This window comes from Varroa destructor, unplaced genomic scaffold (assembly GCF_002443255.2).
Source record: "Varroa destructor unplaced genomic scaffold, Vdes_3.0 BEIS01000001.1, whole genome shotgun sequence".
In the NCBI taxonomy this organism is placed as follows: Eukaryota; Metazoa; Arthropoda; class Arachnida; order Mesostigmata; family Varroidae; genus Varroa; species Varroa destructor.
Genome location: NW_019211454.1, coordinates 75,305,298 through 75,318,029, shown reverse-complemented (window position 1 = coordinate 75,318,029; position 12,732 = coordinate 75,305,298).

Here is a 12,732-nt window from a genome sequence, read left to right as displayed (position 1 = left end):
CAAACCGTTCTTTATAAAGGCTGAAGTAGCCATGTTATTGCAGGCCATCGAGACATATGTTGCGCTTCGTAAGCTAACATTACCGAATTTCATTTATTGACGTTTGCTCGAAAAAATCGAGAAAAAAAAATGATTCATAGATGCAGATAAACAATACAATATCTCAGTACCAAGGGTTTATATTCGGTTCATACGGGATCATATTCAGTTTATAAAGCTAATTTAACACATTTCCCAGAAGCCCTTACGATATTAGAAGGCGACGATCTACATGTTTTCCTCTGCATCTGGAAGTCCTACATGTAATTATGGCCCAGGCCGCGAAGTAGATCACGTTTCCAAAAAAGTCCACCTTGTTGATATATGGCTCAGCTATCCTCCCTTCTTAATGGTAAACAGCTGGGAAGAGATGCTGAGAATGATCGTAATTTCTTATTATTGAAACTTATATATTGCCTACATACAAGATTAGCTTCGTTCGTGCCATAACTCAAGCTTCAGTATTTATACTGAAAGCCTTTGTAGTGCCTTGCTAAAGTCAGAATTTAAAATCGTATTAGTAAGATGCTTAACACGCTTGAAGAAGTAGCAGAGAAGTAACAGGTTCAGTTTGAAAGGATAGCGGTATTTGAAACTGAGAAAGGTGCATCGTATGGCTGTGCGTTTCCAAGTAGGAACTCTGGACGAACAAACAAAAAACCAATCCGAATGATTTCATGGATATATTTTTTGTGACAAAGAAACTTACTAATTAAATCTTCACACTAGTTCCAAAGTCTTAAAGAAACTAAAAAATCTACTTCGTAAGAACATCTCTATGTTCACACCAATAAAACAGAAGACAAAATACTTTTATGTCACTTTTAGTAGATGTAACGTTTTTAAATCTTAATAGCATCACTCAAAATTGATGAATAAAAGTGGAACAGCCAATTCCGTTGGTCGACCAGATTCGTATAGTCCTCGTTAATGTTGTATGACAATTCGGTATGAGTAGATAGGACGCTTCTGCTCAGCCCTGCTACTGTAATTCTTGCCTAGTGAGACCGGGTTGGAAAGAAACGCTTGCCGTATATTTCTAGGGATGAAAATAGACCCCACTCGATAAATAAACAAGTGTAGGCTTAAGTACTTACTGTGTGTTCGATGTCACTCATCGACAAAACGCCCTGAGGGCAAACCACAAAATAAACATGTTTGTATAGAGTCGCCAAAACATGCTTTGTTGTTCTGTTGCTTTTAGTACCCTTCTTACATAGAAAGATCGTAGCGTACAACAATAAACCACACCGAAGCTCCTTTCCTACCGGGCCACTGGTGGCGCACCTTTTCCCCACCTTTTTCCTTGAAAACGGGAACTGGCCAACCATCAGATGCATGCGAATGCATCTCATCTCAGCCATCCTGAGTCAGCAAGCCGGTTAGCGTGCTGGGCAATTACGCGACGTCTGGGAAGTACATATTACCAGAGAAGCTGGCTAAGGTGCCCAGGTAACACGGCCATTTCACGAAGCCGTTTGCTGGTTACGTTATGTTTACTCTATGCCGATTGTCTGTGCCTCTGGCTGAGCTGACTCAGATGAACACGCAACGGTCGGCTGCACTATATTTTACCAAACAAACTGCGTATCATCACAAAACTTCTGTATCGTTACCGTTATATCTCAGCACACGCTATGCTATATATACGGCGGTTAGTTCTCCAGCTTGCAGAATTCGACCTCGACCTCGACCTCGAGCTCGAATCTAGGTAAATATTAGGCTGCAAAAACCTTATGTGTGGTGCTGATTCAATTGGCAGGTTTCTAACCTAAAAGGGCAGATCTCGAACGTCTGAAAATATAGTACACATTTACAGACATCCGGTAGATGAGAGCCAACGCAAAAAGCTAAACGGAATTTAAGTCTGAATATGTTTTACGACTGAGCACTTAGATATCTAAGCGTTTATTACTAATATTCGGTTTACAATACAACTAACTACTTGAAAGTGTGCGGCAATTAGGCGAACTACTATATGTATGCACAATTATGCACCTTATCGTCCGATACGTTTCTACACGCTAAAAATGTAAATATGAAACATGGCACATGGGACGCATTCTTCCACCGGTGCCATAGGAATTATTACAAAATAAAGTTTTATTAAAAAGTTCTAATTAGTCTCAGGCCCGGCTGTCAAAACGAATTTGCTCCGTTCAAAAATAAATAAAAGATTTATAGAAGTACACCTTCATTTTGCTGTTGCAGATTTTTGTAGGGTATCGCCAATCTCTGCATAGTAGTTTGATCCCAGTGGCAAGAAACACCATGGAACGCCGGGTCCTACTCTTACAGGATACATTAGTAAACATTTTTAAGCATGTTACTATGGAAATAACTCGCTTAAACGAGCGCGCATTATGAATGATATCTATAATATATCATTGGTCAAGTGAGCCTGCCAAGATAATCGTTGCCGTCTAAAGCACGCAAACGATGACGCCATTTTCCTACGCTTCTTGTTCATTGTCTGAAAGCAGATCTATTTCTTATCGACAACTAGAAAATACGATGAAACGTGAAAACGAACGGCCGATAACGGTAATTTAAGAACGAGCCTTCAATGAAAAGATTGGCGTCAGCGATGTTTCTGACTGAATCAACCGTCAACAAACCGAGGACATCGCATCGAACACTAAATAAAAATAGGAATAAAGCTTTTCTAATCAATAGAACATTTTAGGCAAAAAAATCTTTGTTCGTTTACATTACTTTATTAGGTTTTACTTAAATACTAATGCGTCAGTACTTAGGCTTAGGTGAGCTTGCTTGAATAACTAATGCAAGCTTAGAATATAAATTATAAAACTTAAACATGGCTAAAGCTCTTAGTTGTCGTCTTGGCTGTCGTAGAAAGGCCAGTTTGTCCTACCTTGTGGCACATTCACATGATTAGATGATACAATTTTTACACAAGATTTGTACGAAAAGAAGAGTGAGTAAAGATTTGCTTAACGCTATCGTTTAGAATAGCAGGTGCTGCAGAAGAGGAGAAAATTATACTAGTATATTCGTATGGCTTAAAGTAGCTCACTAGAAGCGATTTTCGTGATCAATCAAAAGCACTTACGTCGTTGGTCCGAGGTAAGGTTGTATGGATCACCAGTGATTATATGTGAAGACAATCATTCAAGAGTGCTGAAATGAAAGGGAACTGAAATTTGAAAAATATTAAGCTGTTGCACGCGCGTTTGGCGAAATTGAAGACCTTTTGAGCTAGTTGATCTTTCATACATTTTTTTACATAGTCTTTTCACTTTTGGCAGCATCTAGACAGCCATATAACTGCCATTTGCATTCCTATATGTTATTTTTCCACTATATGGCTTTTTGAAGCAAATCGATATGCGCCTACCCGTCGCTTTACTTAGGAAACAGAAAGCTTCATAGTTACACGGACGAAGATCAGAAACGATGGAAGTCAACGTTGCATATACCTCTATTCGATTCAGAAAATAACTGGCACGTGGCGATAATTAAGCAGACCGCGTGCTTTTAATTGCTATGTTAACGGTGCACGAGATAACAGGTTACATTCACTGTTTTATTTTCGCTGAATATATCATCCTGGCAGGTTGGCAGGGTACTGATGTCTACTACAAATACTAGCATTACGTTCGAGCCTACTCGAGACTGTACTCGAATTTACTTTGCCTCGAGGGCGACGCCATTCGCTTGCCCGGTCTTTTTTCGGCTGGCGATAGAGACTGGCCTATGCCTTATTTATAGCAACTGTATGCTCTTAGCAGTTTTTTCAATTGATTTTTTATATCAATTAAACTAATTAAAGTTGCGCAAATTGCGCATAAAACACCCCACATGCATTTCCAGTTGATGTGAAGTCAGCTTACGGGGGATTTATTTTTTCCTAGTTTCCAGCTTTGCTGTCCTGAAAAGCCTCCTAGGTTGCGGCGCTGGGTTCTTGTCGTTCAATTCCCAACATCCGGTCATCTTGTCGCTGACCTTCAACATTTGAGTCCCCGTTTAAACTACTCAAGTACTGTGTTTTCGCTCAAGCCCTCCTTACGTAATATCTTTACCAATCTTCGATGAATGTCCGAAATACTGTGGTTTTCTAGGAATGGAAACTTGATTACTAAGCGTGGGTTAGCGACACTAAAATATTCTTTTTCTTTTGAACTCACTTCTACTGGAGTAAACTCAACCGGTCTTCACTTGCCGGTTTGTAGAAAACTAGGCTACTTACCCGGCAAATTTCATCTACTAACTAATTCATAGGTCGGAAGTTATTCAATTTCAAGATCCGCTGAATTAACGAATAATAATTAATAGTTAACTGTCTATATAGCCTCACATGCTAAAATTTGGTTAAGAAAATATACGAATAACGTAAATTGTACCGAATTTTTAACTCGTGTACATTTAAAAAATTCTTTATTAAAATTTGGAGGTATTAAAAAAATGGAATCAACGTTCCCTTGTTGAAGAAACAAATTAGGGGCCCATATAGTCCCTGTTCCGTATAGCCCCATTATTCCCCACATACACGCCGAATTTTGGGAATAATATTGTGGGGTTCTTAGTGAGGGGCTCTACTGGGAAAACGTCATTCTAGAGGGAACTCAGACTGACTAACACACAAATGAATTGTACGGATATCATACTAATTGGTAGAAAATCCTAAATTAACTACCCTCAAATTGCGAAGTGATTAGTCCAGCTGATATTTTTTGTAGACTCAAACACATTGATTCGAGTAGAAATCGCGGATGATTTTGTCTTAGAAACAAATCCTATCTATTTACACCGATTACTGAAATAAATGCTGATGCTAAATTAGCTATGGGAGGCCGTCAATGGATGTATTGTTAGGCACGTATTTGAACATTAGGAGTTAGCGTAAACTGATCCATAGTATTAGATGCCATATGAGAATTTAAAACTAAAAAAGGTACGATACAAAAATAAATACAGCCTAGGCTTAACAAGCCAACTAACCTTAACAAAGCCTGCGATGGCTCGGATAAACCTATAATCCTACGCCGTATGATGCATGCGTCACCATTCAACCTATTGGCATATTAGAAAACGAACTTTTAATATAAACGTATGTTATGTTGACTTTCATGCATTCATCGAGAGACCATTAATACATTGATTACTGAGCCAGTCAGCAATCTCTACTGAACAACTCGTGTTGACCAGAATCGTTGATACACAGAGAGATATGTCTGCGTATAGAAGGCCTTCTGAGTAAGGATTTCCTCGTTTTACGTCCAGTAATTAAGCGTATATAGCATTACGTGAAGCATAAGACCATTGCACAACAGGGAGCATTGTCTTTCAGTTTTAACGGAAACCATACTTATTCCAGCCAAGGATATTAAACTTGGCCAAGAATTGTCCTTTTTTTGAAGAAACCTTTTTTAGAGCTAAACGACACGGAAATTGTTATGGCACATAAGTTTTTCCAACCGTGCTTTCTACCTGTGCGGCTGAAAGGACGGTATCTGTCTATGGGCAAAGGCAGTTGGGTTACCTTTAAATAATATGGGTTCCATTCTTTTAAAACTTCAATATGTGAAAAAGGAGCTTAATAAACAGGGTTGTTACAAATATAAGTACGAAAATAATAATTTTCAGTTTCCTAAAAATCGCTGGCAGAATTAATAAGTGAAATGGGTAACTACCGAAGAGAGCGAGGTGATGCAATTTCCTTCAAGTAAGCTCTTAACAACGCACCATGGGGGGTTGGTCAGAAACTAGCTGATCGGAATGAACACGTTTAATATTCCTTTTAGGGCTGTCACTTAATTTTTGAGGGTCACATATTATTACATAAGGGTGGATTTTTCAAAGATCATATTCCAATTCCATGCTTTTACGCAGTGTCTTATTTCACTAATACTGATGAGTATCTCAAACTTGTTACCGGGTTTAAAGTAACATGTAGATAGCGCCCTATTATGTCTGCAGATAACCGTAAGAGGACTTTCGGAGAACCATCTGACATCCTCATGAGGGAATAGGAGTCCAAACAATTGTGGCCGGTAGGCCTTTTGAACATAGCAGCGGATCTTTTGCAAAACATACTGTGATCTATTCCCAGCGGAGTGAGAGTAGCCAGGGCCAAGTAAGGAGCTAAGCATTTTCGCATAGGCAGAAAAATGGTCACTGATCTCAGAGTGAAGAACACCAAAAACCCAGAGACCCGTTTTGGACGTTTGTCTAGACGTAGTTAAGGTAAAACGTCGACAACGTGACAAGAGTCCAAGAGAGTTCAAATGTATCTGCTCAACGCGTGAATGGGCTTCTGCCCATTAGGAAGATGCGAAAACAACTGACAATATTTATAACATCAAATGCGCTGGCAACACGCTTAGATTTTCGGATGGTTAATAGCAAGGAATTATGCTCTTTGTAAGATCTCTGACCTCTGCTTATCCATAATTTTTGGCAGCCAAAACGTATGATTACGACTATGGAGAAGTTTCTCTATGGAGAAGATATAAATTTTCGGTTCCAGATTTTACGTTTACAAGCATTATACAGTGCACAGTAAAGTTTTTTTAAGTTTACTGCGGTCAGTCAGGTCGCGTAACATCTAAAACCAGCAGCACAGGGTGGCGACAGACGCTTATTTACGTATAGCGGTAGATCAGAATCTAAAAGGCCATAGGTGAACGAAACGCTAGGATCACTGGTTGAATTCCCTGATAGACCTCTAGGGACCCTCCTTTCCAAATCTAAAGATCTAGAAACTTTTCAATGACGGATATCCTGTCTTCCACCTTCTCATGGCTATTTTATAGTCGGCGAGGAAGTCGGTTAGTATGATCTATACCATTCATATCGAGATGTGTGTAAGGCGTAGGTAGAACACGTGCGACTGCAGAGTTACACGATTCATTCCTTTCGTACCGCCATCAAACACTGGGACTCAGGAGAAGCTTACGTGTAATACTTTCAATTTGTAATGTAGTAATCTCTGGGTAATCAGCTTTCCCTTAAACGCACAGCTGCAAATAGCTCTACCAGGTGCGGCTTCTAGATCAGCTTTTTGAGGTGCACGACAAAGGATGAATTCATTCGAGGGAAGTTACAACTCTTATTGGGAAAGTTATAAAAGACGTCCTACCGCAGAATCCGGAAAGAGTGTCGGTTTGGAAGGGGGTTTGTACCTCCTTGCTTTTTCCGCGTTGTCCACTACGGTATGCAATTTTTGGCGATAGTAGTACTTACATCCAATAAAATGCAGCGAAAGTTTAAGAATTTACATCAGAACAATAATATAAATATTTAAGTATATCCTAAAATAACTATGCCAGCTGAACGGCTAAAATATATATTTTTAATTGAAAAAATAGAAGAGACCTTGAATTGAAAGGCGTACAGAGATGCCTTGATTATAGACAAAGCTGGAATTGCGACGGTAACAAACTGAGCGAAGCGGCTGTTTATGCAGCAGTTTATAATGATCTGAATTAAGAGATCAAACGAAATATGAGCTGTAAAATAGGAAAATCAGAGAAAGGGAACTGCGCCGTTCTCAGAGAACAAATATGATTGTGCTCTCTGATGCAAAATACATATACTAGCGTAAACATATAGCTGCTTTTTTCAAAGTGCTTGTTAAGACCTTTGCAGACAAATTCCTATAGGGCGTAAGTAATGTGACGTACGTGCAAGGTAATATCTAGAACTACTTGAATAATTGTGCATGCACTTATTCCGTGCATACGCTTGACAGTAGTATCCCTTAAAGGGCACTAATGTTTCTAAATAACTATCAGAAATTTTTAATTGCAAAAAAAAAACACGTTTGAACTTACTTTCTCTAATGCATCAATAAGTAAAATACAACGTTTAGAATTATGCAATTATTTTTTTAAGAAACTTTTGCAGGTTTATTTGTGTTCACTTCTTCAAACTTCTTTTAGTGAAACTTTAAGATGTCATCCTCAGCTCAATCGTCCCACGTTTTTTACTTGGCATTTTTCTCAGTATGTAAACAAGTGATAAAAATACTACTAAAAATAGGAATGTAAAGAGCAGCTTAGTTTCACTTTAAAGCTTGACGTTGGCTTGATTTAGATTTCAGTTTTTATTTAATGACGCTGAAATGTACAAGGTTGTGAGGTGTGAATCATAAAATGCAACGATAAGTAGAAGGTTTTCAAACCTTTTGCTTATCATTGCTGCCATTACAAGCCAAACGACTACGCGTCTTTCAGCAAACTTTTGTGATGAACACTTCGCAGTGCGAACGCCAGAAACATTTCTCGTTAGTTGCAGCATAACCAATGTCTTGAATGATACTCTTAGGGTTCCTTATTCATTTGTTTTCAGATTGTAGTTGTCTGCAAGATGGTACGGGGCAGCCAATTTATGGTTCTTAAGTTTACCGAAACCGTTTTGATACAAGATGGTTGAAAACTATGGCTCGCTGTCAAAAAAAAGTTTTGCGAACAGCAAGAAAAAAGTGCACTGACAACAGCGCCACAAGTTACATTGCATTGAAACAGGAGCTCTGCTTTCGTTGTCAAAACATGCTAGATAATAAGCAGCATCTCCTTTCACTGATGTCCCCATAGATAGTTTTGCAAGCGTATGTTAGGAGGTTTCGCATATGGGAATGCAATAGGTACGCTTAGAGATGTTGACCTAGATATTTTTATATATTTCCATAGTGACGGTTACATTGTCCACTACGAAAATAGGTCGTAACGAATGTTGAGAATACGCCTGTGACGTCGTTCTCTATGAATATTGTTTCCCGACGTTTGGAAGTTTGACGGATCGTACGCTGTTCAACGCTAGCCAGGCTCGACTATATGCCAAGATCCGTACATTCTAAAGAGGAACTGCTGGATTAAATAACACAGACGGGCCCGACAAGTTCGCCTGCGGCTTCGACTCTAATCGATTCATTCCTGACTGTTTGCTAAGTAACTGATGCCTCTTTCCGTCTTAGGAAAGTGACTCCTTTCAACTGATGTGCGCCTAGCTGCCGCGCGATATAGAGATGTGATAATAGTTGCTCTGCTCGGTCCTCCTTTCAAAACCACTTGAACGTAACCGTGTAGATACGTTAAATAAGGTAACTTCAATTATATCATATTGTCACCCTGCAAACAATAGAACTGGTGAAGTGTCACTAGCAAAAATGTGCAATTTGGCAATGTAAATAGGCATGAAGATTTCATTCAATAACATATGTTTTTTAGTATCACTGAAAAGTTTGACAAGATTTGCTTACTACAAAGCATTATATCGGTAGATAAGTGTTTCGGTACAAAGCACTCACATTGTTTGTCTGACTGTATCCCTTATTGATTTTACTTTCCGAGAACGCTTCCAAATGCACACAGAATTCGGACGAGCTTTATACAAAGTCTCCGACACACTGCTCACCAAGCGGCCTTACTGTTTCTCGCTATCAGACTAGCTGATATCGATGTATACGTACGGCAGATCGCTAACTAATTAAAAAATTGAATATCATTGGTTTCTGGTAGGCTATTATCGTTAACCAAAACTTGCCTCTTGGAAGCCGAATATGCAGAACTTCTGCCTGCTAGCACAGTGGTCACTGGGCTTGTCTACTGTGTACAATGGGTTTGAATCAGACAAAAGCTCGCGTCGCTCTGTGGCGTCACGTATGATACTGGAGCTTGGTACTGTTTGCCTGATACTGTTTTTAGATGGATAAAGGCTCGCCAATTATCATCCATCTGCTAGAATTAGATTGATTTGACGAATAGCGGAGCTGTTTAGAGCCGATTCGGGATTATAGATGATAATCATGAATAAAAATGTAAATAGGAAATTAAGACTAAGATTAAAAAAGATCAGTCACCGGCTGTAACAGATATAAAATGTCTGCGGAAGAATGGTCCAAAGCTACTTTTTGTGGAAAATGTGCCGACACATTTTTTTCGCCGACTCTAATAAGCATGAAAGGATAACGACACAAAGAAATTAAAGAAAAGATAGTGGTATCCAGGAATATAATCAAATAACGCTGAAAATACACCATACACATTAACTTGATGTCGCATCTTTGAAGTGACGGGGTCGCTAACTTGCAAATAATCAACTGACTGTCGCCCTGACAACAGGTCTTTCTATATCTATTGATTCACAAAGGACGTGGGTAGATTATATTCCTGCTATATCAGCCCAAATGGCACAATAGATGGTTTTGAAAAATCTCTGGAAATACTCTCAGTGTCCACACGAGACTCCCAAACGAGGAAATACTCACGGGGACTTCAATGCAACGCCCGAGGTGTAAGAGGCGCTCAGAAGGAACCTATAGTTCCTTAATTTTTTGGCTGTACACAATCCAGTTGTTATCAACAACACGCCAACCCTAACATTCCACCAAGCAGAACAAGCATTTTATATGGATTTCAATGCCCGCGCTCCGGCATTTTTAGCCCACAACCCAGACTAGGGGGTACTTACAGAAGAAAGAACCTTAGAACTCAAAATAGATAGGTTAAGAACAAAACCTTAGGCCTCCCAAAAACCGAAGCACAGATTGCGCAGCAAAAGAACGGTTAGCATTAAAAGAAAGTAAGTTTTGAGAGGACTTTAAAGTTATACAAAAAGCTCTTGTCTAACATACACGAAGTGCTAACATACAGCCAAAAAACTGATCAAATTTGGAAACAGCAGTGGTTGTCAATTATGGTCACAGCAAAAACGGCCTTGAAGAAGACTTGAGTTAATATGGACCGACTCCTTAGCTTACTCATCGGACTTGAGAGATGCTAAGCTCCTTTGAATCGGGCTATAGACAACAGCAATAGAAAATTCTGCACAAATTCCCCCAGAAGCATGAAACCTAAAAAATGGTCATTCATAGGAAAAATAATTAAACCTTTGAGGCCTAGTATACCAGGCCAGGAAAACAGGGAAAGCTTAGGGAAACTATTTTTTCAACACGATCGTTTCTTGCTCGAGGAATACGAGACTTCATAAAGAAAGAAGATAAAACAAGTATTTCATCTGCGGACGTGAAAAAGTGCTAAGGGCTGGCAAGAGGATTAAAATAGGTAAATTGCCCGGTCCAAAAGGCACCAGTTGCTGCTAAGGTACTATTCACGGGGTTTGGCGAATGTGGCATCTATGACAGCTGAAGCCCTTGGTAAAGGTGGACTACCTAAGAGCTGAAAAATGGCAGAGACACTGCTAATGCCGAAAGGAAATAGCGGCTACAGGCTATTAACAAACTAAAGCATTCGAAGGGTTTATCAAATGCAAGCTTTTAACATCGGCAGAGGAATAGGAGTCACCTCATGCTTCGCAATTGGTTTCCGTAAACACAAATTGTTGTTGTCGGTAATACAGCGGGCTATTGCTAAAACTAAGCTGCCACACAGCCCTAATTTTTAGACGCGGAGACTCTTCCTGGTTAGGACGTTAAACGTTATTTCAAAGGCTTAGATAGGAAAATCATTCTTAACACTCTTGTACGAAGGAGAGTATCGCCGTATTTGGTGAGAATAATTTATAATTATCTCTAAGATATCAAGAACAATGATACTGTCTTGTCTATGATTGTAGGGCCATCTTAAATATTTGTTATAGGACTTTTAAGTCGAACATGGCACCAAAGGACGTCGTCACGCTAAGGAATCTCTCTAAGGAGCAGCAGTTCCAATTGGATGACCTAGCCATTACGGTCGAGGCAAAAATAGATAAGGAGATCGAATTCCATAAGAATGTAGCGTTGGTAATGCTTGTAGATTGTACGATTAGAGCCGGCCATTCATGAGAGAAATTTTCCTAACGGGTAGAAAAGAAGTTTAAAGCTTCTGAGTAGATAAATTAGGATCACAATTGATGCAAAACATCTAGGAATATGCAGTTACACAATGTCAAATAAACTGTTGTCGATGCATGAACCAACGTCACTTTTTAACATCCATGGTCTATAAACTACCACATGCAGAACGTCTTTTATGTCAATAGCGAAACTTATGGCTCTCTTGAAGGTTCAAGTTTAGCTTTAAACAAAAACACGAATGAAAGAAGGCATTTTTGCAAAGGACTCAGTTACCACTGAGATGCCCAACTTTTTATATAGACATAAAAAATCATCAGCACGTTAGCCTTATTATTCTCTTTAAAAAAGCATTTCTTGAGACCTTAAACGAAAAAGTATCGCCGACTGTGGCCTGTGAGATTTAACGGGACAAAAACAACGATCGAGAGTTGGCAGGGGGAAAGACAGGCCATTTCTTAATAGACACCTGGCGCTAAGCTACATAATCTCATTGCGAATGTCGTTGAATGGCTGGAAAGACTTGAAGGCAAATCACACCATTTCTTGACTCAGATACTCACGAAATATAGTGAGTTCTAATTGTACGTACGTCGATTTGGAAAGAGACCTTCTGACACGGGCACTCATTGCCACGATCATATAGTAAACGATCTAGAAGAGCCCTCACTGCTGACCTGCAGGGGACTGGAGAATGAAAAAATGCTGGGTAGGACGAAAATTCTGAAAAAATGAAAGGTGGTCTGAGAGCTGGAGGTATCCTCGTAGTTCCTGGAGAAGAACTGAAAAGGTTTGTAGAATTAGTTTATCAGCGCCACCATCGGCTGCTGGCAGATGATTCAAGTTGTGGTTTTAAACGTTCTAACAGAAAAAGAAAGTCTAGGCAGAGTTTGTGTACAAAGTTCTTGCAGGGACCGTAACGGTTAAACATGCAG